Source organism: Symsagittifera roscoffensis, chromosome 6, assembly GCF_963678635.1.
Source record: "Symsagittifera roscoffensis chromosome 6, txSymRosc1.1, whole genome shotgun sequence".
Lineage (NCBI taxonomy): Eukaryota > Metazoa > Xenacoelomorpha > Acoela > Convolutidae > Symsagittifera > Symsagittifera roscoffensis.
In genome coordinates this window covers 32,601,057-32,622,333 of record NC_087067.1, presented here as the reverse complement: position 1 = coordinate 32,622,333, position 21,277 = coordinate 32,601,057, and the positions used below count along the sequence as shown (strand labels likewise).

General features: G+C 38.9%; 14 non-coding genes and 1 pseudogene across 14 annotated transcripts; all 15 read right to left on the bottom strand.

Moving 5' to 3' along the window:
* Positions 1-952: 952 nt before the first annotated feature.
* LOC134849382 (U2 spliceosomal RNA) lies at positions 953-1,143 on the bottom strand. Its single transcript, XR_010163403.1, has one exon. It is a non-coding gene; the product is annotated as a U2 spliceosomal RNA (small nuclear RNA).
* A 1,249-nt stretch (positions 1,144-2,392) lies between these two features.
* LOC134849645 (U2 spliceosomal RNA) lies at positions 2,393-2,583 on the bottom strand. The gene has a single exon (XR_010163659.1). It is a non-coding gene; the product is annotated as a U2 spliceosomal RNA (small nuclear RNA).
* Positions 2,584-3,811: 1,228 nt separating this feature from the next.
* LOC134849610 (U2 spliceosomal RNA) lies at positions 3,812-4,002 on the bottom strand. The gene has a single exon (XR_010163625.1). It is a non-coding gene; the product is annotated as a U2 spliceosomal RNA (small nuclear RNA).
* Positions 4,003-5,250: 1,248 nt separating this feature from the next.
* LOC134849526 (U2 spliceosomal RNA) lies at positions 5,251-5,441 on the bottom strand. The gene has a single exon (XR_010163543.1). It is a non-coding gene; the product is annotated as a U2 spliceosomal RNA (small nuclear RNA).
* A 1,249-nt stretch (positions 5,442-6,690) lies between these two features.
* Positions 6,691-6,881, bottom strand: LOC134849599 (U2 spliceosomal RNA). Its single transcript, XR_010163614.1, has one exon. It is a non-coding gene; the product is annotated as a U2 spliceosomal RNA (small nuclear RNA).
* Positions 6,882-8,130: 1,249 nt separating this feature from the next.
* LOC134849597 (U2 spliceosomal RNA) lies at positions 8,131-8,321 on the bottom strand. Its single transcript, XR_010163613.1, has one exon. It is a non-coding gene; the product is annotated as a U2 spliceosomal RNA (small nuclear RNA).
* A 1,249-nt stretch (positions 8,322-9,570) lies between these two features.
* LOC134849577 (U2 spliceosomal RNA) lies at positions 9,571-9,761 on the bottom strand. Its single transcript, XR_010163593.1, has one exon. It is a non-coding gene; the product is annotated as a U2 spliceosomal RNA (small nuclear RNA).
* Positions 9,762-11,010: 1,249 nt separating this feature from the next.
* LOC134849576 (U2 spliceosomal RNA) lies at positions 11,011-11,201 on the bottom strand. The gene has a single exon (XR_010163592.1). It is a non-coding gene; the product is annotated as a U2 spliceosomal RNA (small nuclear RNA).
* Positions 11,202-12,450: 1,249 nt separating this feature from the next.
* Positions 12,451-12,641, bottom strand: LOC134849687 (U2 spliceosomal RNA). The gene has a single exon (XR_010163699.1). It is a non-coding gene; the product is annotated as a U2 spliceosomal RNA (small nuclear RNA).
* A 1,249-nt stretch (positions 12,642-13,890) lies between these two features.
* Positions 13,891-14,062, bottom strand: LOC134849741 (U2 spliceosomal RNA; annotated as a pseudogene).
* Positions 14,063-15,311: 1,249 nt separating this feature from the next.
* On the bottom strand, positions 15,312-15,502 carry LOC134849313 (U2 spliceosomal RNA). Its single transcript, XR_010163337.1, has one exon. It is a non-coding gene; the product is annotated as a U2 spliceosomal RNA (small nuclear RNA).
* A 1,249-nt stretch (positions 15,503-16,751) lies between these two features.
* Positions 16,752-16,942, bottom strand: LOC134849312 (U2 spliceosomal RNA). Its single transcript, XR_010163336.1, has one exon. It is a non-coding gene; the product is annotated as a U2 spliceosomal RNA (small nuclear RNA).
* Positions 16,943-18,191: 1,249 nt separating this feature from the next.
* LOC134849578 (U2 spliceosomal RNA) lies at positions 18,192-18,382 on the bottom strand. The gene has a single exon (XR_010163594.1). It is a non-coding gene; the product is annotated as a U2 spliceosomal RNA (small nuclear RNA).
* A 1,248-nt stretch (positions 18,383-19,630) lies between these two features.
* On the bottom strand, positions 19,631-19,821 carry LOC134849509 (U2 spliceosomal RNA). The gene has a single exon (XR_010163526.1). It is a non-coding gene; the product is annotated as a U2 spliceosomal RNA (small nuclear RNA).
* Positions 19,822-21,069: 1,248 nt separating this feature from the next.
* On the bottom strand, positions 21,070-21,260 carry LOC134849311 (U2 spliceosomal RNA). The gene has a single exon (XR_010163335.1). It is a non-coding gene; the product is annotated as a U2 spliceosomal RNA (small nuclear RNA).
* Positions 21,261-21,277: the final 17 nt, after the last annotated feature.

Sequence of the window (21,277 nt, the reverse complement as noted above, 5' to 3'; positions counted from 1 at the left end):
CTGCGGTTCTGCCTTAGGCATTTGAGTAATTCCGCTTCCATTTATATCCTGACTAGCATATAACTATGTACATAACTTTTAAAACACTCGCCCTCGCGCGAGAGTAGAAATATGCTCTTATACCATGTAAAATTTTGCACGCTCACGTTATAATTTATGCAATTCAAACAAAATTTGAAAAATTGACAATTTTCGAATTTTTTTGGCCCAATGAGTTTTATGGCCAAATCGGCTGATCAAAACCTACGGAGCGTGTACAAGGTGTCTTAGATGACCGATTATGGCATGATAGCCGCTCACTCAACGTTAGTGGCATATGGTCGAATACCAGCCAGGATACTGATAGATGCTTTTAGCCTAATTGTTGTGACAAACTTATTAAATAGGTAAGTTTTCAAATCTATTTGATAAGTTTCTTTGAATGCACTCTGCGACAGCAGAGAGCACCCCATTTTATAAAAAATGCAAGAAAAAAATTGCACTAACTTAAAAGTTAGCTTTTAGGTCGATTTTCTTCCAAAATGGCCGAATTTCAGCTCCCCCCAAAATTTCAACTGATGATTTCTCCACGAACACTGAAGCTAAAGAAGTCGTTTTGGGCTCGTTGGAATATTTCTGAGTCCAAAATTGTGATACGATATTGAAAAAATAAAATTTAGACAGAAAAGAACAAAAATTTTGAAATTTTCGTTTTTTGCACCACGCTCGATTAGGCTTAACTTTTTGGCATCACCGAGCTTTCAAGAACTCATAACTTTGAACTGGTTCGACAAAATTGGTTCATTTTCTCAGTCCCCCAAAATTTGACGATGGTCTTACGATAGAAATAGCAAAATTTGGAAGTGTTAAGTTTTTTGGGCAAGTTATGGCCGTTCGCGCAATTCACCAGTCTCAATTAGACTCTTCATACTGACATCTTCACTCTATTAAGGTAATTTGCAGGTTCAGAATTTTCAGGTGGACTGCTCCCGATGGTAGTGTAAGACCGGGACAATCCGTGAGTCAACTGAAGCAAGCTTCTGTGTTAACTCGGGGAGTAAAAATCAGTTTAATATTGGTGCCAGGCTATGCCCAGCATGCCAGATATTAAGCTGACAAGAACAGATACTACACATGATCTTAGCCAAAAGGCCGAGAAGCGATAACTAAACCTTTTCCTAATTTTGGTACATGCCTTGAACACAACAATGAAAAAACAGCTCGCATCATAAAAATTTATATTTATCCGACTGGGTTGAGAGCTGGGTTGCTCCCGGACCAACTTATGAAAGGTCAAGGGGGAAAGTTGAAAAGAGGTAGCCATAACGACACTTCGCCCTAACAAAACTCCCCTGCTGGCTAGTAAATCTATCGTAAGAGTACAGTAGACTACATTATAACCATCTGCGTTTGTGCCGTTACATACGACATGGGCTTAACGATGTGGACAAAGACAGAATCTGCGGTTCTGCCTTAGGCATTTGAGTAATTCCGCTTCCATTTATATCCTAACTAGCATATAACTATGTACATTACTTTTAAAACACTCGCCCTCGCGCGAGAGTAGAAATATGCTCTTATACCATGTAAAATTTTGCACGCTCACGTTATAATTTATGCAATTCAAACAAAATTTGAAAAATTGACAATTTTCAGAATTTTTTTGGCCCAATGAGTTTTATGGCCAAATCGGCTGGTCAAAACCTACGGAGCGTGTACAAGGTGTCTTAGATGACCATTTATGGCATGATAGCCGCTCACTCATTGTTAGTGGCATATGGTCGAATACCAGCCAGGATACTGATAGATGCTTTTAGCCTAATTGTTGTGATAAACTTATTAAATAGGTAAGTTTTCAAATCTATTTGATAAGTTTCTTTGAATGCACTCTGCGACAGCAGAGAGCTCCCCATTTTATGAAAAATGCAAGAAAAAAATTGCACTAACTTAAAAGTTAGCTTTTAGGTCGATTTTCTTCCAAAATGGCCGAATTTCAGCTCCCCCGAAAATTTCAACTGATGATTACTCCACGAAAACTGAAGCTAAAGAAGTCGTTTTGAGCTCGTTGGAATTGTTCTGAGTCCAAAATTGTGATACGATACTGAAAAAATAAAATTTAGACAGAAAATAACAAAAATTTTGAAATTTTCGTTTTTTGCACCACGCTCGATTAGGCTTAACTTTTTGGCATCACCGAGCTTTCAAGAACTCATAACTTTGAACTGGTTCGACGAAATTGATTCATTTTCTCAGTCCCCCAAGATTTGACGATGGTCTTACGATAGAAATAGCAAAATTTGGAAGTCTTAAGTTTTTTGGGCAAGTTATGGCCGTTCGCGCAATTCACCAGTCTCAATTAGACTCTTCATACTGACATCTTCACTCTATTAAGGTAATTTGCAGGTTCAGAATTTTCAGGTGGACTGCTCCCGATGGTAGTGTAAGACCGGGACAATCCGTGAGTGAACTGAAGCAAGCTTCGGTGTTAACTCGGGAAGTAACAATCAGTTTAATATTGGTGCCAGGCTATGCCCAGCATGCCAGATATTAAGCTGACAAGAACAAATACTACACATGATCTTAGCCAAAAGGCCGAGAAGCGATATCTAAACATTTTCCTAATTTTGGTACATGCCTTGAACACAACAATGAAAAAACAGCTCGCATCATAAAAATTTATATTTATCCGACTGGGTTGAGAGCTATGTTGCTCCCGGACCAACTTATGAAAGGTCAAGGGGGAAAGTTGAAAAGAGGTAGCCATAATGACACTTCGCCCTAACAAAACTCCCCTGCTGGCTAGTAAATCTATCGTAAGAGTAGAGTAGACTACGTTATAACCATCTGCGTTTCTGCCGTTACATACGACATGGGCTTAACGATGTAGACAAAGACAGAATCTGCGGTTCTGCCTTAGGCATTTGAGTAATTCCGCTTCCATTTATATCCTGACTAGCATATAACTATGTACATTACTTTTAAAACACTCGCCCTCGCGCGAGAGTAGAAATATGCTCTTATACCATGTAAAATTTTGCACGCTCACGTTATAATTTATGCAATTCAAACAAAATTTGAAAAATTGACAATTTTCGAATTTTTTTGGCCCAATGAGTTTTATGGCCAAATCGGCTGGTCAAAACCTACGGAGCGTGTACAAGGTGTCTTAGATGACCATTTATGGCATGATAGCCGCTCACTCAACTTTAGTGGCATATGGTCGAATACCAGCCAGGATACTGAAAGATGCTTTTAGCCTAATTGTTGTGACAAACTTATTAAATAGGTAAGTTTTCAAATCTATTTGATAAGTTTCTTTGAATGCACTCTGCGACAGCAGAGAGCACCCCATTTTATAAAAAATGCAAGAAAGTTAGCTTTTAGGTCGATTTTCTTCCAAAATGGCAGAATTTCAGCTCCCCCCAAAATTTCAACTGATGATTTCTCCACGAAAACTGAAGCTAAAGAAGTCGTTTTGGGCTCGTTGGAATAGTTCTGAGTCCAAAATTGTGATACGATATTGAAAAAATAAAATTTAGACAGAAAAGAACACAAATTTTGAAATTTTCGTTTTTTGCACCACGCTCGATTAGGCTTAACTTTTTGGCATCACCGAGCTTTCAAGAACTCATAACTTTGAACTGGTTCGACAAAATTGGTTCATTTTCTCAGTCCCCCAAGATTTGACGATGGTCTTACGATAGAAATAGCAAAATTTGGAAGTGTTAAGTTTTTTGGGCAAGTTATGGCCGTTCGCGCAATTCACCAGTCTCAATTAGACTCTTCATGCTGACATCTTCTCTCTATTAAGGTAATTTGCAGGTTCAGAATTTTCAGGTGGACTGCTCCCGATGGTAGTGTAAGACCGGGACAATCCGTGAGTCAACTGAATCAAGCTTCGGTGTTAACTCGGGAAGTAAAAATCAGTTTAATATTGGTGCCAGGCTATGCCCAGCATGCCAGATATTAAGCTGACAAGAACAGATACTACACATGATCTTAGCCAAAAGGCCGAGAAGCGATAACTAAACCTTTTCCTAATTTTGGTACATGCCTTGAACACAACAATGAAAAAACAGCTCGCATCATAAAAATTTATATTTATCCGACTGGGTTGAGAGCTGGGTTGCTCCCGGACCAACTTATGAAAGGTCAAGGGGGAAAGTTGAAAAGAGGTAGCCATAACGACACTTCGCCCTAACAAAACTCCCCTGCTGGCTAGTAAATCTATCGTAAGAGTACAGTAGACTACATTATAACCATCTGCGTTTGTGCCGTTACATACGACATGGGCTTAACGATGTGGACAAAGACAGAATCTGCGGTTCTGCCTTAGGCATTTGAGTAATTCCGCTTCCATTTATATCCTGACTAGCATATAACTATGTACATAACTTTTAAAACACTCGCCCTCGCGCGAGAGTAGAAATATGCTCTTATACCATGTAAAATTTTGCACGCTCACGTTATAATTTATGCAATTCAAACAAAATTTGAAAAATTGACAATTTTCGAATTTTTTTGGCCCAATGAGTTTTATGGCCAAATCGGCTGATCAAAACCTACGGAGCGTGTACAAGGTGTCTTAGATGACCGATTATGGCATGATAGCCGCTCACTCAACGTTAGTGGCATATGGTCGAATACCAGCCAGGATACTGATAGATGCTTTTAGCCTAATTGTTGTGACAAACTTATTAAATAGGTAAGTTTTCAAATCTATTTGATAAGTTTCTTTGAATGCACTCTGCGACAGCAGAGAGCACCCCATTTTATAAAAAATGCAAGAAAAAAATTGCACTAACTTAAAAGTTAGCTTTTAGGTCGATTTTCTTCCAAAATGGCCGAATTTCAGCTCCCCCCAAAATTTCAACTGATGATTTCTCCACGAACACTGAAGCTAAAGAAGTCGTTTTGGGCTCGTTGGAATATTTCTGAGTCCAAAATTGTGATACGATATTGAAAAAATAAAATTTAGACAGAAAAGAACAAAAATTTTGAAATTTTCGTTTTTTGCACCACGCTCGATTAGGCTTAACTTTTTGGCATCACCGAGCTTTCAAGAACTCATAACTTTGAACTGGTTCGACAAAATTGGTTCATTTTCTCAGTCCCCCAAAATTTGACGATGGTCTTACGATAGAAATAGCAAAATTTGGAAGTGTTAAGTTTTTTGGGCAAGTTATGGCCGTTCGCGCAATTCACCAGTCTCAATTAGACTCTTCATACTGACATCTTCACTCTATTAAGGTAATTTGCAGGTTCAGAATTTTCAGGTGGACGGCTCCCGATGGTAGTGTAAGACCGGGACAATCCGTGAGTCAACTGAAGCAAGCTTCTGTGTTAACTCGGGAAGTAAAAATCAGTTTAATATTGGTGCCAGGCTATGCCCAGCATGCCAGATATTAAGCTGACAAGAACAGATACTACACATGATCTTAGCCAAAAGGCCGAGAAGCGATAACTAAACCTTTTCCTAATTTTGGTACATGCCTTGAACACAACAATGAAAAAACAGCTCGCATCATAAAAATTTATATTTATCCGACTGGGTTGAGAGCTGGGTTGCTCCCGGACCAACTTATGAAAGGTCAAGGGGGAAAGTTGAAAAGAGGTAGCCATAACGACACTTCGCCCTAACAAAACTCCCCTGCTGGCTAGTAAATCTATCGTAAGAGTACAGTAGACTACATTATAACCATCTGCGTTTGTGCCGTTACATACGACATGGGCTTAACGATGTGGACAAAGACAGAATCTGCGGTTCTGCCTTAGGCATTTGAGTAATTCCGCTTCCATTTATATCCTAACTAGCATATAACTATGTACATTACTTTTAAAACACTCGCCCTCGCGCGAGAGTAGAAATATGCTCTTATACCATGTAAAATTTTCCACGCTCACGTTATAATTTATGCAATTCAAACAAAATTTGAAAAATTGACAATTTTCAGAATTTTTTTGGCCCAATGAGTTTTATGGCCAAATCGGCTGGTCAAAACCTACGGAGCGTGTACAAGGTGTCTTAGATGACCATTTATGGCATGATAGCCGCTCACTCATTGTTAGTGGCATATGGTCGAATACCAGCCAGGATACTGATAGATGCTTTTAGCCTAATTGTTGTGATAAACTTATTAAATAGGTAAGTTTTCAAATCTATTTGATAAGTTTCTTTGAATGCACTCTGCGACAGCAGAGAGCTCCCCATTTTATGAAAAATGCAAGAAAAAAATTGCACTAACTTAAAAGTTAGCTTTTAGGTCGATTTTCTTCCAAAATGGCCGAATTTCAGCTCCCCCGAAAATTTCAACTGATGATTACTCCACGAAAACTGAAGCTAAAGAAGTCGTTTTGAGCTCGTTGGAATTGTTCTGAGTCCAAAATTGTGATACGATATTGAAAAAATAAAATTTAGACAGAAAATAACAAAAATTTTGAAATTTTCGTTTTTTGCACCACGCTCGATTAGGCTTAACTTTTTGGCATCACCGAGCTTTCAAGAACTCATAACTTTGAACTGGTTCGACGAAATTGATTCATTTTCTCAGTCCCCCAAGATTTGACGATGGTCTTACGATAGAAATAGCAAAATTTGGAAGTCTTAAGTTTTTTGGGCAAGTTATGGCCGTTCGCGCAATTCACCAGTCTCAATTAGACTCTTCATACTGACATCTTCACTCTATTAAGGTAATTTGCAGGTTCAGAATTTTCAGGTGGACTGCTCCCGATGGTAGTGTAAGACCGGGACAATCCGTGAGTCAACTGAAGCAAGCTTCGGTGTTAACTCGGGAAGTAACAATCAGTTTAATATTGGTGCCAGGCTATGCCCAGCATGCCAGATATTAAGCTGACAAGAACAAATACTACACATGATCTTAGCCAAAAGGCCGAGAAGCGATATCTAAACATTTTCCTAATTTTGGTACATGCCTTGAACACAACAATGAAAAAACAGCTCGCATCATAAAAATTTATATTTATCCGACTGGGTTGAGAGCTATGTTGCTCCCGGACCAACTTATGAAAGGTCAAGGGGGAAAGTTGAAAAGAGGTAGCCATAATGACACTTCGCCCTAACAAAACTCCCCTGCTGGCTAGTAAATCTATCGTAAGAGTACAGTAGACTACGTTATAACCATCTGCGTTTCTGCCGTTACATACGACATGGGCTTAACGATGTAGACAAAGACAGAATCTGCGGTTCTGCCTTAGGCATTTGAGTAATTCCGCTTCCATTTATATCCTGACTAGCATATAACTATGTACATTACTTTTAAAACACTCGCCCTCGCGCGAGAGTAGAAATATGCTCTTATACCATGTAAAATTTTGCACGCTCACGTTATAATTTATGCAATTCAAACAAAATTTGAAAAATTGACAATTTTCAGAATTTTTTTGGCCCAATGAGTTTTATGGCCAAATCGGCTGGTCAAAACCTACGGAGCGTGTACAGGGTGTCTTAGATGACCATCTATGGCATGATAGCTGCTCACTCAACGTTAGTGGCATATGGCCGAATACCAGCCAGGATACTGATAGATGCTTTTAGCCTAATTGTTGTGATAAACTTATTAAATAGGTAAGTTTTCAAATCTATTTGATAAGTTTCTTTGAATGCACTCTGCGACAGCAGAGAGCTCCCCATTTTATGAAAAGTGCAAGAAAAAAATTGCACTAAGTTAAAAGTTAGCTTTTAGGTCGATTTTCTTCCAAAATGGCCGAATTTCAGCTCCCCCCAAAATTTCAACTGATGATTACTCCACGAACACTGAAGCTAAAGAAGTCGTTTTGAGCTCGTTGGAATTGTTCTGAGTCCAAAATTGTGATACGATATTGAAAAAATAAAATTTAGACAGAAAAGAACAAAAATTTTGAAATTTTCGTTTTTTGCACCACGCTCGATTAGGCTTAACTTTTTGGCATCACCGAGCTTTCAAGAACTCATAACTTTGAACTGGTTCGACGAAATTGATTCATTTTCTCAGTCCCCCAAGATTTGACGATGGTCTTACGATAGAAATAGCAAAATTTGGAAGTCTTAAGTTTTTTGGGCAAGTTATGGCCGTTCGCGCAATTCACCAGTCTCAATTAGACTCTTCATACTGACATCTTCACTCTATTAAGGTAATTTGCAGGTTCAGAATTTTCAGGTGGACTGCTCCCGATGGTAGTGTAAGACCGGGACAATCCGTGAGTCAACTGAAGCAAGCTTCGGTGTTAACTCGGGAAGTAACAATCAGTTTAATATTGGTGCCAGGCTATGCCCAGCATGCCAGATATTAAGCTGACAAGAACAAATACTACACATGATCTTAGCCAAAAGGCCGAGAAGCGATATCTAAACATTTTCCTAATTTTGGTACATGCCTTGAACACAACAATGAAAAAACAGCTCGCATCATAAAAATTTATATTTATCCGACTGGGTTGAGAGCTATGTTGCTCCCGGACCAACTTATGAAAGGTCAAGGGGGAAAGTTGAAAAGAGGTAGCCATAATGACACTTCGCCCTAACAAAACTCCCCTGCTGGCTAGTAAATCTATCGTAAGAGTACAGTAGACTACGTTATAACCATCTGCGTTTCTGCCGTTACATACGACATGGGCTTAACGATGTAGACAAAGACAGAATCTGCGGTTCTGCCTTAGGCATTTGAGTAATTCCGCTTCCATTTATATCCTGACTAGCATATAACTATGTACATTACTTTTAAAACACTCGCCCTCGCGCGAGAGTAGAAATATGCTCTTATACCATGTAAAATTTTGCACGCTCACGTTATAATTTATGCAATTCAAACAAAATTTGAAAAATTGACAATTTTCAGAATTTTTTTGGCCCAATGAGTTTTATGGCCAAATCGGCTGGTCAAAACCTACGGAGCGTGTACAGGGTGTCTTAGATGACCATCTATGGCATGATAGCTGCTCACTCAACGTTAGTGGCATATGGCCGAATACCAGCCAGGATACTGATAGATGCTTTTAGCCTAATTGTTGTGATAAACTTATTAAATAGGTAAGTTTTCAAATCTATTTGATAAGTTTCTTTGAATGCACTCTGCGACAGCAGAGAGCTCCCCATTTTATGAAAAGTGCAAGAAAAAAATTGCACTAAGTTAAAAGTTAGCTTTTAGGTCGATTTTCTTCCAAAATGGCCGAATTTCAGCTCCCCCCAAAATTTCAACTGATGATTACTCCACGAACACTGAAGCTAAAGAAGTCGTTTTGAGCTCGTTGGAATTGTTCTGAGTCCAAAATTGTGATACGATATTGAAAAAATAAAATTTAGACAGAAAAGAACAAAAATTTTGAAATTTTCGTTTTTTGCACCACGCTCGATTAGGCTTAACTTTTTGGCATCACCGAGCTTTCAAGAACTCATAACTTTGAACTGGTTCGACGAAATTGATTCATTTTCTCAGTCCCCCAAGATTTGACGATGGTCTTACGATAGAAATAGCAAAATTTGGAAGTCTTAAGTTTTTTGGGCAAGTTATGGCCGTTCGCGCAATTCACCAGTCTCAATTAGACTCTTCATACTGACATCTTCACTCTATTAAGGTAATTTGCAGGTTCAGAATTTTCAGGTGGACTGCTCCCGATGGTAGTGTAAGACCGGGACAATCCGTGAGTCAACTGAAGCAAGCTTCGGTGTTAACTCGGGAAGCAACAATCAGTTTAATATTGGTGCCAGGCTATGCCCAGCATGCCAGATATTAAGCTGACAAGAACAAATACTACACATGATCTTAGCCAAAAGGCCGAGAAGCGATATCTAAACATTTTCCTAATTTTGGTACATGCCTTGAACACAACAATGAAAAAACAGCTCGCATCATAAAAATTTATATTTATCCGACTGGGTTGAGAGCTATGTTGCTCCCGGACCAACTTATGAAAGGTCAAGGGGGAAAGTTGAAAAGAGGTAGCCATAATGACACTTCGCCCTAACAAAACTCCCCTGCTGGCTAGTAAATCTATCGTAAGAGTACAGTAGACTACGTTATAACCATCTGCGTTTCTGCCGTTACATACGACATGGGCTTAACGATGTAGACAAAGACAGAATCTGCGGTTCTGCCTTAGGCATTTGAGTAATTCCGCTTCCATTTATATCCTGACTAGCATATAACTATGTACATTACTTTTAAAACACTCGCCCTCGCGCGAGAGTAGAAATATGCTCTTATACCATGTAAAATTTTGCACGCTCACGTTATAATTTATGCAATTCAAACAAAATTTGAAAAATTGACAATTTTCAGAATTTTTTTGGCCCAATGAGTTTTATGGCCAAATCGGCTGGTCAAAACCTACGGAGCGTGTACAGGGTGTCTTAGATGACCATCTATGGCATGATAGCTGCTCACTCAACGTTAGTGGCATATGGCCGAATACCAGCCAGGATACTGATAGATGCTTTTAGCCTAATTGTTGTGATAAACTTATTAAATAGGTAAGTTTTCAAATCTATTTGATAAGTTTCTTTGAATGCACTCTGCGACAGCAGAGAGCTCCCCATTTTATGAAAAGTGCAAGAAAAAAATTGCACTAAGTTAAAAGTTAGCTTTTAGGTCTATTTTCTTCCAAAATGGCCGAATTTCAGCTCCCCCCAAAATTTCAACTGATGATTACTCCACGAACACTGAAGCTAAAGAAGTCGTTTTGAGCTCGTTGGAATTGTTCTGAGTCCAAAACTGTGATACGATATTGAAAAAATAAAATTTAGACAGAAAAGAACAAAAATTTTGAAATTTTCGTTTTTTGCACCACGCTCGATTAGGCTTAACTTTTTGGCATCACCGAGCTTTCAAGAACTCATAACTTTGAACTGGTTCGACAAAATTGGTTCATTTTCTCAGTCCCCCAAGATTTGACGATGGTCTTACGATAGAAATAGCAAAATTTGGAAGTGTTAAGTTTTTTGGGCAAGTTATGGCCGTTCGCGCAATTCAACAGTCTCAATTAGACTCTTCATACTGACATCTTCACTCTATTAAGGGAATTTGCAGGTTCAGAATTTTCAGGTGGACTGCTCCCGATGGTAGTGTAAGACCGGGACAATCCGTGAGTCAACTGAAGCAAGCTTCGGTGTTAACTCGGGAAGCAACAATCAGTTTAATATTGGTGCCAGGCTATGCCCAGCATGCCAGATATTAAGCTGACAAGAACAAATACTACACATGATCTTAGCCAAAAGGCCGAGAAGCGATATCTAAACATTTTCCTAATTTTGGTACATGCCTTGAACACAACAATGAAAAAACAGCTCGCATCATAAAAATTTATATTTATCCGACTGGGTTGAGAGCTATGTTGCTCCCGGACCAACTTATGAAAGGTCAAGGGGGAAAGTTGAAAAGAGGTAGCCATAATGACACTTCGCCCTAACAAAACTCCCCTGCTGGCTAGTAAATCTATCGTAAGAGTACAGTAGACTACGTTATAACCATCTGCGTTTCTGCCGTTACATACGACATGGGCTTAACGATGTAGACAAAGACAGAATCTGCGGTTCTGCCTTAGGCATTTGAGTAATTCCGCTTCCATTTATATCCTGACTAGCATATAACTATGTACATTACTTTTAAAACACTCGCCCTCGCGCGAGAGTAGAAATATGCTCTTATACCATGTAAAATTTTGCACGCTCACGTTATAATTTATGCAATTCAAACAAAATTTGAAAAATTGACAATTTTCAGAATTTTTTTGGCCCAATGAGTTTTATGGCCAAATCGGCTGGTCAAAACCTACGGAGCGTGTACAGGGTGTCTTAGATGACCATCTATGGCATGATAGCTGCTCACTCAACGTTAGTGGCATATGGCCGAATACCAGCCAGGATACTGATAGATGCTTTTAGCCTAATTGTTGTGATAAACTTATTAAATAGGTAAGTTTTCAAATCTATTTGATAAGTTTCTTTGAATGCACTCTGCGACAGCAGAGAGCTCCCCATTTTATGAAAAGTGCAAGAAAAAAATTGCACTAAGTTAAAAGTTAGCTTTTAGGTCTATTTTCTTCCAAAATGGCCGAATTTCAGCTCCCCCCAAAATTTCAACTGATGATTACTCCACGAAAACTGAAGCTAAAGAAGTCGTTTTGAGCTCGTTGGAATTGTTCTGAGTCCAAAATTGTGATACGATATTGAAAAAATAAAATTTAGACAGAAAAGAACAAAAATTTTGAAATTTTCGTTTTTTGCACCACGCTCGATTAGGCTTAACTTTTTGGCATCACCGAGCTTTCAAGAACTCATAACTTTGAACTGGTTCGACAAAATTGGTTCATTTTCTCAGTCCCCCAAGATTTGACGATGGTCTTACGATAGAAATAGCAAAATTTGGAAGTGTTAAGTTTTTTGGGCAAGTTATGGCCGTTCGCGCAATTCACCAGTCTCAATTAGACTCTTCATACTGACATCTTCACTCTATTAAGGTAATTTGCAGGTTCAGAATTTTCAGGTGGACTGCTCCCGATGGTAGTGTAAGACCGGGAAAATCCGTGAGTCAACTGAAGCAAGCTTCGGTGTTAACTCGGGAAGTAAAAATCAGTTTAATATTGGTGACAGGCTATGCCCAGCATGCCAGATATTAAGCTGACAAGAACAAATACTACACATGATCTTAGCCAAAAGGCCGAGAAGCGATAGCTAAACCTTTTCCTAATTTTGGTACATGCCTTGAACACAACAATGAAAAAACAGCTCGCATCATAAAAATTTATATTTATCCGACTGGGTTGAGAGCTATGTTGCTCCCGGACCAACTTATGAAAGGTCAAGGGGGAAAGTTGAAAAGAGGTAGCCATAATGACACTTCGCCCTAACAAAACTCCCCTGCTGGCTAGTAAATCTATCGTAAGAGTACAGTAGACTACGTTATAACCATCTGCGTTTCTGCCGTTACATACGACATGGGCTTAACGATGTAGACAAAGACAGAATCTGCGGTTCTGCCTTAGGCATTTGAGTAATTCCGCTTCCATTTATATCCTGACTAGCATATAACTATGTACATTACTTTTAAAACACTCGCCCTCGCGCGAGAGTAGAAATATGCTCTTAAACCATGTAAATTTTTGCACGCTCACGTTATAATTTATGCAATTCAAACAAAATTTGAAAAATTGACAATTTTCAGAATTTTTTTGGCCCAATGAGTTTTATGGCCAAATCGGCTGGTCAAAACCTACGGAGCGTGTACAGGGTGTCTTAGATGACCATCGATGGCATGATAGCTGCTCACTCAACGTTAGTGGCATATGGTCGAATACCAGCCAGGATACTGATAGATGCTTTTAGCCTAATTGTTGTGATAAACTTATTAAATAGGTAAGTTTTCAAATCTATTTGATAAGTTTCTTTGAATGCACTCTGCGACAGCAGAGAGCACCCCATTTTATGAAAAATGCAAGAAAAAAATTGCACTAAGTTAAAAGTTAGCTTTTAGGTCGATTTTCTTCCAAAATGGCCGAATTTCAGCTCCCCCCAAAATTTCAACTGATGATTACTCCACGAACACTGAAGCTAAAGAAGTCGTTTTGAGCTCGTTGGAATTGTTCTGAGTCCAAAACTGTGATACGATATTGAAAAAATAAAATTTAGACAGAAAAGAACAAAAATTTTGAAATTTTCGTTTTTTGCACCACGCTCGATTAGGCTTAACTTTTTGGCATCACCGAGCTTTCAAGAACTCATAACTTTGAACTGGTTCGACAAAATTGGTTCATTTTCTCAGTCCCCCAAGATTTGACGATGGTCTTACGATAGAAATAGCAAAATTTGGAAGTGTTAAGTTTTTTGGGCAAGTTATGGCCGTTCGCGCAATTCACCAGTCTCAATTAGACTCTTCATACTGACATCTTCACTCTATTAAGGGAATTTGCAGGTTCAGAATTTTCAGGTGGACTGCTCCCGATGGTAGTGTAAGACCGGGACAATCCGTGAGTCAACTGAAGCAAGCTTCGGTGTTAACTCGGGAAGTAAAAATCAGTTTAATATTGGTGCCAGATATTAAGCTGACAAGAACAGATACTACACATGATCTTAGCCAAAAGGCCGAGAAGCGATAACTAAACCTTTTCCTAATTTTGGTACATGCCTTGAACACAACAATGAAAAAACAGCTCGCATCATAAAAATTTATATTTATCCGACTGGGTTGAGAGCTATGTTGCTCCCGGACCAACTTATGAAAGGTCAAGGGGGAAAGTTGAAAAGAGGTAGCCATAATGACACTTCGCCCTAACAAAACTCCCCTGCTGGCTAGTAAATCTATCGTAAGAGTACAGTAGACTACGTTATAACCATCTGCGTTTCTGCCGTTACATACGACATGGGCTTAACGATGTAGACAAAGACAGAATCTGCGGTTCTGCCTTAGGCATTTGAGTAATTCCGCTTCCATTTATATCCTGACTAGCATATAACTATGTACATTACTTTTAAAACACTCGCCCTCGCGCGAGAGTAGAAATATGCTCTTATACCATGTAAAATTTTGCACGCTCACGTTATAATTTATGCAATTCAAACAAAATTTGAAAAATTGACAATTTTCAGAATTTTTTTGGCCCAATGAGTTTTATGGCCAAATCGGCTGGTCAAAACCTACGGAGCGTGTACAGGGTGTCTTAGATGACCATCTATGGCATGATAGCTGCTCACTCAACGTTAGTGGCATATGGTCGAATACCAGCCAGGATACTGATAGATGCTTTTAGCCTAATTGTTGTGATAAACTTATTAAATAGGTAAGTTTTCAAATCTATTTGATAAGTTTCTTTGAATGCACTCTGCGACAGCAGAGAGCACCCCATTTTATGAAAAATGCAAGAAATAAATTGCACTAAGTTAAAAGTTAGCTTTTAGGTCGATTTTCTTCCAAAATGGCCGAATTTCAGCTCCCCCCAAAATTTCAACTGATGATTACTCCACGAACACTGAAGCTAAAGAAGTCGTTTTGAGCTCGTTGGAATTGTTCTGAGTCCAAAATTGTGATACGATATTGAAAAAATAAAATTTAGACAGAAAAGAACAAAAATTTTGAAATTTTCGTTTTTTGCACCACGCTCGATTAGGCTTAACTTTTTGGCATCACCGAGCTTTCAAGAACTCATAACTTTGAACTGGTTCGACAAAATTGGTTCATTTTCTCAGTCCCCCAAGATTTGACGATGGTCTTACGATAGAAATAGCAAAATTTGGAAGTGTTAAGTTTTTTGGGCAAGTTATGGCCGTTCGCGCAATTCACCAGTCTCAATTAGACTCTTCATACTGACATCTTCACTCTATTAAGGTAATTTGCAGGTTCAGAATTTTCAGGTGGACTGCTCCCGATGGTAGTGTAAGACCGGGACAATCCGTGAGTCAACTGAAGCAAGCTTCGGTGTTAACTCGGGAAGTAAAAATCAGTTTAATATTGGTGCCAGGCTATGCCCAGCATGCCAGATATTAAGCTGACAAGAACAGATACTACACATGATCTTAGCCAAAAGGCCGAGAAGCGATAACTAAACCTTTTCCTAATTTTGGTACATGCCTTGAACACAACAATGAAAAAACAGCTCGCATCATAAAAATTTATATTTATCCGACTGGGTTGAGAGCTGGGTTGCTCCCGGACCAACTTATGAAAGGTCAAGGGGGAAAGTTGAAAAGAGGTAGCCATAACGACACTTCGCCCTAACAAAACTCCCCTGCTGGCTAGTAAATCTATCGTAAGAGTACAGTAGACTACATTATAACCATCTGCGTTTGTGCCGTTACATACGACATGGGCTTAACGATGTGGACAAAGACAGAATCTGCGGTTCTGCCTTAGGCATTTGAGTAATTCCGCTTCCATTTATATCCTGACTAGCATATAACTATGTACATTACTTTTAAAACACTCGCCCTCGCGCGAGAGTAGAAATATACTCTTATACCATGTAAAATTTTGCACGCTCACGTTATAATTTATGCAATTCAAACAAAATTTGAAAAATTGACAATTTTCAGAATTTTTTTGGCCCAATGAGTTTTATGGCCAAATCGGCTGGTCAAAACCTACGGAGCGTGTACAAGGTGTCTTAGATGACCATTTATGGCATGATAGCCGCTCACTCATTGTTAGTGGCATATGGTCGAATACCAGCCAGGATACTGATAGATGCTTTTAGCCTAATTGTTGTGATAAACTTATTAAATAGGTAAGTTTTCAAATCTATTTGATAAGTTTCTTTGAATGCACTCTGCGACAGCAGAGAGCTCCCCATTTTATGAAAAATGCAGGAAAAAAATTGCACTAACTTAAAAGTTAGCTTTTAGGTCGATTTTCTTCCAAAACGGCCGAATTTCAGCTCCCCCGAAAATTTCAACTGATGATTACTCCACGAACACTGAAGCTAAAGAAGTCGTTTTGAGCTCGTTGGAATTGTTCTGAGTCCAAAATTGTGATACGATATTGAAAAAATAAAATTTAGACAGAAAATAACAAAAATTTTGAAATTTTCGTTTTTTGCACCACGCTCTATTAGGCTTAACTTTTTGGCATCACCGAGCTTTCAAGAACTCATAACTTTGAACTGGTTCGACGAAATTGATTCATTTTCTCAGTCCCCCAAGATTTGACGATGGTCTTACGATAGAAATAGCAAAATTTGGAAGTCTTAAGTTTTTTGGGCAAGTTATGGCCGTTCGCGCAATTCACCAGTCTCAATTAGACTCTTCATACTGACATCTTCACTCTATTAAGGTAATTTGCAGGTTCAGAATTTTCAGGTGGACTGCTCCCGATGGTAGTGTAAGACCGGGACAATCCGTGAGTCAACTGAAGCAAGCTTCGGTGTTAACTCGGGAAGTAAAAATCAGTTTAATATTGGTGCCAGGCTATGCCCAGCATGCCAGATATTAAGCTGACAAGAACAGATACTACACATGATCTTAGCCAAAAGGCCGAGAAGCGATAGCTAAACCTTTTCCTAATTTTGGTACATGCCTTGAACACAACAATGAAAAAACAGCTCGCATCATAAAAATTTATATTTATCCGACTGGGTTGAGAGCTATGTTGCTCCCGGACCAACTTATGAAAGGTCAAGGGGGAAAGTTGAAAAGAGGTAGCCATAATGACACTTCGCCCTAACAAAACTCCCCTGCTGGCTAGTAAATCTATCGTAAGAGTACAGTAGACTACGTTATAACCATCTGCGTTTGTGCCGTTACATACGACATGGGCTTAACGATGTAGACAAAGACAGAATCTGCGGTTCTGCCTTAGGCATTTGAGTAATTCCGCTTCCATTTATATCCTGACTAGCATATAACTATGTACATTTTTTTTAAAACACTCGCCCTCGCGCGAGAGTAGAAATATGCTCTTATACCATGTAAAATTTTGCACGCTCACGTTATAATTTATGCAATTCAAACAAAATTTGAAAAATTGACAATTTTCAGAATTTTTTTGGCCCAATGAGTTTTATGGCCAAATCGGCTGGTCAAAACCTACGGAGCGTGTACAGGGTGTCTTAGATGACCATCGATGGCATGATAGCTGCTCACTCAACGTTAGTGGCATATGGTCGAATACCAGCCAGGATACTGATAGATGCTTTCAGCCTAATTGTTGTGATAAACTTATTAAATAGGTAAGTTTTCAAATCTATTTGATAAGTTTCTTTGAATGCACTCTGCGACAGCAGAGAGCACCCCATTTTATGAAAAATGCAAGAAAAAAATTGCACTAACTTAAAAGTTAGCTTTTAGGTCGATTTTCTTCCAAAATGGCCGAATTTCAGCTCCCCCCAAAATTTCAACTGATGATTACTCCACGAACACTGAAGCTAAAGAAGTCGTTTTGAGCTCGTTGGAATTGTTCTGAGTCCAAAATTGTGATACGATATTGAAAAAATAAAATTTAGACAGAAAATAACAAAAATTTTGAAATTTTCGTTTTTTGCACCACGCTCGATTAGGCTTAACTTTTTGGCATCACCGAGCTTTCAAGAACTCATAACTTTGAACTGGTTCGACGAAATTGATTCATTTTCTCAGTCCCCCAAGATTTGACGATGGTCTTACGATAGAAATAGCAAAATTTGGAAGTCTTAAGTTTTTTGGGCAAGTTATGGCCGTTCGCGCAATTCACCAGTCTTAATTAGACTCTTCATACTGACATCTTCACTCTATTAAGGTAATTTGCAGGTTCAGAATTTTCAGGTGGACTGCTCCCGATGGTAGTGTAAGACCGGGACAATCCGTGAGTCAACTGAAGCAAGCTTCGGTGATAACGCGGGAAGTAAAAATCAGTTTAATATTGGTGCCAGGCTATGCCCAGCATGCCAGATATTAAGCTGACAAGAACAGATACTACACATGATCTTAGCCAAAAGGCCGAGAAGCGATAGCTAAACCTTTTCCTAATTTTGGTACATGCCTTGAACACAACAATGAAAAAACAGCTCGCATCATAAAAATTTATATTTATCCGACTGGGTTGAGAGCTATGTTGCTCCCGGACCAACTTATGAAAGGTCAAGGGGGAAAGTTGAAAAGAGGTAGCCATAATGACACTTCGCCCTAACAAAACTCCCCTGCTGGCTAGTAAATCTATCGTAAGAGTACAGTAGACTACGTTATAACCATCTGCGTTTGTGCCGTTACATACGACATGGGCTTAACGATGTAGACAAAGACAGAATCTGCGGTTCTGCCTTAGGCATTTGAGTAATTCCGCTTCCATTTATATCCTGACTAGCATATAACTATGTACATTACTTTTAAAACACTCGCCCTCGCGCGAGAGTAGAAATATGCTCTTATACCATGTAAAATTTTGCACGCTCACGTTATAATTTATGCAATTCAAACAAAATTTGAAAAATTGACAATTTTCGAATTTTTTTGGCCCAATGAGTTTTATGGCCAAATCGGCTGGTCAAAACCTACGGAGCGTGTACAGGGTGTCTTAGATGACCATCTATGGCATGATAGCCGCTCACTCAACGTTAGTGGCATATGGTCGAATACCAGCCAGGATACTGATAGATGCTTTTAGCATAATTGTTGTGATAAACTTATTAAATAGGTAAGTTTTCAAATCTATTTGATAAGTTTCTTTGAATGCACTCTGCGACAGCAGAGAGCACCCCATTTTATGAAAAATGCAAGAAAAAAATTGCACTAACTTAAAAGTTAGGTTTTAGGTCGATTTTCTTCCAAAATGGCCGAATTTCAGCTCCCCCCAAAATTTCAACTGATGATTACTCCACGAACACTGAAGCTAAAGAAGTCGTTTTGGGCTCGTTGGAATAGTTCTGAGTCCAAAATTGTGATACGATATTGAAAAAATAAAATTTAGACAGAAAAGAACAAAAATTTTGAAATTTTCGTTTTTTGCACCACGCTCGATTAGGCTTAACTTTTTGGCATCACCGAGCTTTCAAGAACTCATAACTTTGAACTGGTTCGACAAAATTGGTTCATTTTCTCAGTCCCCCAAGATTTGACGATGGTCTTACGATAGAAATAGCAAAATTTGGAAGTGTTAAGTTGTTTGGGCAAGTTATGGCCGTTCGCGCAATTCACCAGTCTCAATTAGACTCTTCATACTGACATCTTCACTCTATTAAGGTAATTTGCAGGTTCAGAATTTTCAGGTGGACTGCTCCCGATGGTAGTGTAAGACCGTGACAATCCGTGAGTCAACTGAAGCAAGCTTCGGTGTTAACTCGGGAAGTAAAAATCAGTTTAATATTGGTGCCAGGCTATGCCCAGCATGCCAGATATTAAGCTGACAAGAACAGATACTACACATGATCTTAGCCAAAAGGCCGAGAAGCGATAACTAAACCTTTTCCTAATTTTGATACATGCCTTGAACACAACAATGAAAAAACAGCTCGCATCATAAAAATTTATATTTATCCGACTGGGTTGAGAGCTATGTTGCTCCCGGACCAACTTATGAAAGGTCAAGGGGGAAAGTTGAAAAGAGGTAGCCATAATGACACTTCGCCCTAACAAAACTCCCCTGCTGGCTAGTAAATCTATCGTAAGAGTACAGTAGACTACGTTATAACCATCTGCGTTTCTGCCGTTACATACGACATGGGCTTAACGATGTAGACAAAGACAGAATCTGCGGTTCTGCCTTAGGCATTTGAGTAATTCCGCTTCCATTTATATCCTGACTAGCATATAACTATGTACATTACTTTTAAAACACTCGCCCTCGCGCGAGAGTAGAAATATGCTCTTATACCATGTAAAATTTTGCACGCTCACGTTATAATTTATGCAATTCAAACAAAATTTGAAAAATTGACAATTTTCAGAATTTTTTTGGCCCAATGAGTTTTATGGCCAAATCGGCTGGTCAAAACCTACGGAGCGTGTACAGGGTGTCTTAGATGACCATCTATGGCATGATAGCTGCTCACTCAACGTTAGTGGCATATGGTCGAATACCAGCCAGGATACTGATAGATGCTTTTAGCCTAATTGTTGTGATAAACTTATTAAATAGGTAAGTTTTCAAATCTATTTGATAAGTTTCTTTGAATGCACTCTGCGACAGCAGAGAGCACCCCATTTTATGAAAATGCAAGAAAAAAATTGCACTAACGTAAAAGTTAGCTTTTAGGTCGATTTTCTTCCAAAATGGCCGAATTTCAGCTCCCCCCAAAATTTCAACTGATGATTACTCCACGAACACTGAAGCTAAAGAAGTCGTTTTGAGCTCGTTGGAATTGTTCTGAGTCCAAAATTGTGATACGATATTGAAAAAATAAAATTTAGACAGAAAATAACAAAAATTTTGAAATTTTCGTTTTTTGCACCACGCTCGATTAGGCTTAACTTTTTGGCATCACCGAGCTTTCAAGAACTCATAACTTTGAACTGGTTCGACGAAATTGATTCATTTTCTCAGTCCCCCAAGATTTGACGATGGTCTTACGATAGAAATAGCAAAATTTGGAAGTCTCAAGTTTTTTGGGCAAGTTATGGCCGTTCGCGCAATTCACCAGTCTCAATTAGACTCTTCATACTGACATCTTCACTCTATTAAGGTAATTTGCAGGTTCAGAATTTTCAGGTGGACTGCTCCCGATGGTAGTGTAAGACCGGGACAATCCGTGAGTCAACTGAAGCAAGCTTCGGTGTTAACTCGGGAAGTAAAAATCAGTTTAATATTGGTGCCAGGCTATGCCCAGCATGCCAGATATTAAGCTGACAAGAACAGATACTACACATGATCTTAGCCAAAAGGCCGAGAAGCGATAGCTAAACCTTTTCCTA